The sequence below is a fragment of the Archocentrus centrarchus genome, chromosome 20 (genome assembly GCF_007364275.1).
Source record: "Archocentrus centrarchus isolate MPI-CPG fArcCen1 chromosome 20, fArcCen1, whole genome shotgun sequence".
Taxonomy (NCBI): domain Eukaryota; kingdom Metazoa; phylum Chordata; class Actinopteri; order Cichliformes; family Cichlidae; genus Archocentrus; species Archocentrus centrarchus.
Genome location: NC_044365.1, coordinates 26,351,151 through 26,356,634, shown reverse-complemented (window position 1 = coordinate 26,356,634; position 5,484 = coordinate 26,351,151). Strand labels below are relative to the sequence as shown.

Genomic DNA, 5,484 nt, shown 5'->3' with positions numbered 1-5,484 from the left:
TAGAAAAATGGGTCGCTGGAAGGTTTTCTTCCAGTTTCCACATGAGAATGTCTCACATCAATCGACGATGATTTGAATTAAAAACATCTGGGGATGGTTTTATGCTATTGTTAGAGCGTAAGATCAACGGCAGTGAAAAGCATCCACACGCCGTCACTCCATTTGCAGATTTTTATGAACTTCCGCACTTTGATTTTAAAAAAAAGGGAGGAAAAAAAGAATTTAGGGGTGCCAGCAAGTTGCAAGAATTTTGACTATCTTCTAATGCAGTCGTTTATGTGTCTGTGAGCTAGTGCGTCTACGTCGAGGAGTTCAGACTGCATTCCTGTACTACAGTGAAAAAGTTGAGCCATTTCCGCTTGTGCTCTGGCGGGCAAGTGAAACAAAAGGCTGATCGGTGGCGCGCAGATTTCAGCACCACAGAGGGTGGACAGCTCTCCGGGCAGCCTGTGTGAGGATGGACAGCTCCCAGCGACACACGCGCATCTACACACACACACACACACTGGAGCAAATATGTTCACATAAAACGAGAGCTTTAAAATATTGCATTTACTTTATTATTAAATGCAAGACAGTACACGAATAATGCCTTACAGTCTGAAATACAAGAGAAAAAAAAACTTCATTGTCAGACCGCCACCAGTATAGTATTAACAATACTATAATATCGTTTTTTTGTTTGTTTGTTTGCTTTGTTTTGTTTTTTGTTTTTTAATCTGTATCTTTGAACTTTTCATTTCTGGGATGTGCAGCTTGGGGAAGAAAGGAAGATCATCTCTTGGCATTCACCGCGTGCCTTAATTGTAAGACATTAAATCAAGGTCCGCTGTGAACACGGAGAGACAACCCGCTCATCTCTCGCGCTCTCTCTCTCTCTCTCTGTGTGTGTATGTGTGTGTGTGTGTGTGTATGTCCACCAGCTGCATCCACTCTACTGTGGGAAAAGAGCAGAGACCTCGAAACCTTTCCGTATAACCTGTTACAACAAATATAATCAGTCTTTATTTTGCAGTCTTTGAAGCCTCTGTCGTGTAGCTAAAGATGTTTTGGGATGTCAAGTTTGAGGAAAAATGGAAAGAGAGAAAAAATCCCAAGCATCCCGTACGCATCAAAAGAGATCAAATCCTCTCCCGGTGGTTGTACAGGCCTACCTTGTGTGTGTGTGTGTGTGTGTGTGTGTGTGTGTGTGTGTGTGTGTGTGTGTGTGTGTGTGTGTGTGTGTTGGGGTGGGGGGGCATTCAACTGGAAAAAAAGAGGTTAAGTTACAGGAATGACTTTAACGCAGAATAGCCAGTATGGTGGCAAAATGATTATACGTCCCAGGCCGCTTTTGCAGGCAACAATGATTCCGCTTGATCCGTTTCCGTCGACTGCTCTGCCCAAAACTGCAGAAGGCATAAAAAAATCCTCCATTATCCCATAGGGCACCTACGAAAAAAAAAAAAAAAATACACAAATGCGTCACATTGAATTGCAAATGACAAATTCTCATATTCCACATTGACCTGTTTAGAAACATCACTTAGCGTCCAAAAGGCAGGGAAAAAGTCACTGTCCACGTGCAAAATATTGATTTTCCTATAGTCTCATAACGGACGCATTTTTTTCCTCACAGCATATATATACACACATACGCCTGCAGCCTCTCTTGGCGGGTCACAAGTTAAAATTGCCGCAAATCGCAAACAGGGCAGCTGAAGAGCCCTGGAAACTGCGGGTGTCCTGAGCGCATCAGTGCGCGCTGTATGGTTGCGTCCGTCCACAGCAAACTCACCGGGACATCGAGACCGAGCTGAGCCCAGCGCAGGCACCACCTAAATGGGACTGATCTCTCTCCGTCCGGTCTTTTCCTCTGACTTTGGGATTAATGGTGCTCCAGCCAAACAAATGAGGCATCTGCCTTCAGCACAAGAGGATTGGGATGAGGGGGTGGGGGAGTTGTTGACGTCACCAGGCAAACAGATGTTCCTCTATATTACCCAGCGTCCTCCTCATCGCTGCCCTGTGTCCTTGAAACTAGGAGGGAAATTGACGACTTCCCAATCTGAGTATTAACGTTTATCGCCGACAAGTGTTAATAGTTCTACTGCTGGTTGGTTGTTGTGTGCGTGTGTGTTTGCGTTGGTGCATGTGCGCGCGTGCGCGAGCCGGCAGAGGAAATGCCAACAATGGCCCAGCAAATTGTGAAGCCCCAAATCTGGCACTGGCTGTGAACGGTTATGCAACATTGCACTATTCAAAAAATGAGAGCACACGTGTACCTACACTCACACACATGGACTCACACTCACTTGGACATGCGCACACGCACTCTCTGCAAACACACACACACACACACACACACACACACACACACACACACACACACACACACACACACACACACACACACACACAGTAATGATGGAGAGATGCTTGTGTCATCCTGAGCGTGCTGCTTGATGTGAGTTTGACAAGTGCTGCATTTTGGCTTTTTATGATGAGCTACAGATGATTTTCAGTCCCTCAAATTGGTTTTAAAATCAGTGACGTTCACTAAACTGTAGGCTGCATTATGTGTGTCATGACGAGATTATATAACGCGCACGCTAAGTGTAACCTGAAAGTGTGGTACAGAGTGTGCTCAAAGGTGCACAAATGTGAATTCCTTTCCTATTTAATACCTCAGCTGAGTGGGAAGCTGACAGAGATCCCAAATCTGTGCAGTTAAGCTTTAACCCAGTAAAAATCTGCAGCGATGCAGACTTCATTGGGTACACTGATTTGCATATCTTCTAAACTGGAGCAAAAACAGCTTAAATTCAGATTAAGTCAGTGCTGTTTATAAATATGAGTCGCGTCGGATACCTGCCCACAAATGTGAGCTTGACGGATCTCCTGAGCTCACTATAACCGGAGTCTAGTTCTACATTTTTTAGGACTCCTATTTTATAGCTAAAGAGAAAGAAAAATAAATGCACTGCGTGAAAAGCGGTGTAGTGAAAATGAAAAGGCGCAGGCTCGTAGATTGTAGGCTAATTGCAATGCATCACCCACTCGCTGGAACACAGAGGAGAGGGATACAGAAACAAAGGGAATCGCCATTTTAGACGGAAACGTCCCCATCCCCTGAAAACCGGGCGACTCTCGCATCGGCCATGGTTTGGAGCTTCATCACGGCCTGTCAGCAAATCACTATATTTCTCTCTCCTCTTCGCCTCCGAGAAGAAAATGACCCCTATTGTCCTCAAGCGCCGTACAGCGAACAAACGATGAGGCTCAGAAAGCCACCGTCCTCTATTACCCTTATTACTGATTATGAAAGCGTCGACATAAAAATGATCTTTACAGCCTACGCGTCTTTTCTAGCGTCTTCATTCGTCTTTTTTGATAGTATTTTCCTTTAGTGGTTTATTCCCTAAAGCTCGCAATAACAATGGCAAGTGCAGCGTGCATGGGAAAGCGTAGAGGACCGTTATCTATACGAAGAATGATCGCCATCCCTTTTTATTCTATTAAAATGCACGCGTTACTAACGGCAGGAGTAGAAAGACGCAACCAGCTTATCAATAATTAATCAAAGGGTCGATTATAAAGCAAACGCCAGCGTAAAATACTCACCGTGAAATTGTCCACGCCATATGGTGGATCCCAGCACACTGTGCTCTGCTTATATTTATCCGTGCCCTGCTGTTCTTTCACTTCATTTAAGCATTATTACTTCACTGCAGCTCTTTGCATCACGGAGGCAGTAGCGTGTATTCCCGGGTTCTTTCGGTGTAGCGGCGAACAAGCAAAGACTCCGTTTGGCGAGAAGCTGATACTACCAATGAGAGCGATGCTGTAGCCTCTGCAAAGCATGGCTGCGCTTTCTCGCCTTTTTTTTTTTTTTTCAAAAAGAGGGCAGGTCGCTCTGTGCATTACAATGAGTAAAATCTCTCTCTTTCTCCAAACGTCTCTCTCTCTCTCTCTCTCTCTCTCTCTCTCTGTCTCTCGTTCTCTTCTCACATGCTCGCGCACAACACGCAAATCCATACAAATGCGCGCTCGCTCACAGACACTCAAATATGCGCGTTCTGGAAGTTCTATATATCCAGTGATTTAAAATTATCATTTGCCTGATTTTTTATATACTCTTAGACTGCCTTTCAGTTTGCATTTTAGCACCATGGGCTTGTTGTGGTTTATGTAGTCTATATGTAGGAATAACTACTCTATAATCTAGTGAAGCCTGACATTAGGACTGTGTAGTCTGCTCGCCTTCTTACCGGCCACAATTAATCATGTTTAATGCCGTTTGTCTTGAGAGGTTCATTTCAGTTTCACGCATCAGGCCACTGGTTTGCAACTCAATTTCTATAGGCTGTTAGTTCAATTGTGTGTTGTTTCTGCATAGATTAAGTGAGGAATATTTTACAACAAGGATTGGGAAAAAATGTGTTTCTGTTGTCTCTGCAAATAGACCTATAAAACTTATTTTGCTGTTAAAGGCCAGTGAATAAGGTTAAGCGTTTCTCTACAAGCATTTTTTTTTTTTGCACACTTCTTATGACCTCTTCCCTTACCATAAATTTTGACATGCAAAGGCGCAGCTTCTGTTTAGGGAGTCTTGCTTGTGCATTCAAAATTGAGGCAGTAATTGATTGAAGCAAGTGGCAGCCCTGCACTGCTCGTTTGTATCCCCTTCACTTCCTGCCGTGATTGACTCCCAGGCAAAGATCCAATCGAAACCTCGGCCCCATGGATGATGTCATTTGAGTAACCTCACTAACCCTGTAGCCAAGGCGTAATAATGCCCGCTTGCCTCCAACCTATTAATATATATCTGATTCCAGCATTAGAAATACCCTGCAGGTGTTATTCACGGTCTATTTCTTCGAGTTCTCCCCTTCTGTCATCTCATCCTCTGAGCATCCATTCTCTTTCTCACAGTTTCACTCTGTTACCGTTTCATTGTTTCACTCTGTTACAGCGTTGGCCTTTGACGGCTGCAAGAATCCAGTCAGTGCAATGATGCAACGTTCGCCCAAGTTGTGATGCAACTTGGGTGAACATACCACTAAGAGCGTTAACGTTTTGTCAACATTTTTCTTCTTTATTTAAAGCGTTAGAGAAGAAATTCTGTTCAGGCTTGCATCAGGCGGCATATAGGGAAGTTTGAAAGCTGCTTTTTCTCTGGCAGAGAGGGGGGTAAGGCTATTGTTCCCCCTGAAACAATGGAAGCTGCGGGGCGACATGCAGCGGTGCGCACATGAATGGCAGGGCTCTGGGATGTGTGTGGGTCAGTGGCCCGGGGTCTCCGTCCCAAAGCCCCTTTCCCAGCGCCTCACAATGAACCTGCACAAGGTCGGGGCTCCTAGGGGTCACAGGCCACCCCCTTTTGTCCCTCACTTCAAAACACATAGCCTAAACATTTATTAATCAAGAGGCAGCTAGTGGGCCTCTCTTTTGAGAAAAGGGGTGAGAGAAGGGGGAGCGACAAGGGGGAAAGAAGTGGGGGGG

General features: G+C 44.9%; 1 long non-coding RNA gene across 1 annotated transcript; it reads right to left on the bottom strand.

Moving 5' to 3' along the window:
* Window positions 1-537: 537 nt before the first annotated feature.
* On the bottom strand, window positions 538-3,818 carry LOC115799708 (uncharacterized). The gene is made up of 2 exons (XR_004021617.1): window positions 3,604-3,818; window positions 538-1,431 (listed from the first exon to the last, which is right to left on the bottom strand). It is a non-coding gene; the product is annotated as an uncharacterized LOC115799708 (long non-coding RNA).
* Between the last annotated feature and the right edge of the window lie 1,666 nt (window positions 3,819-5,484).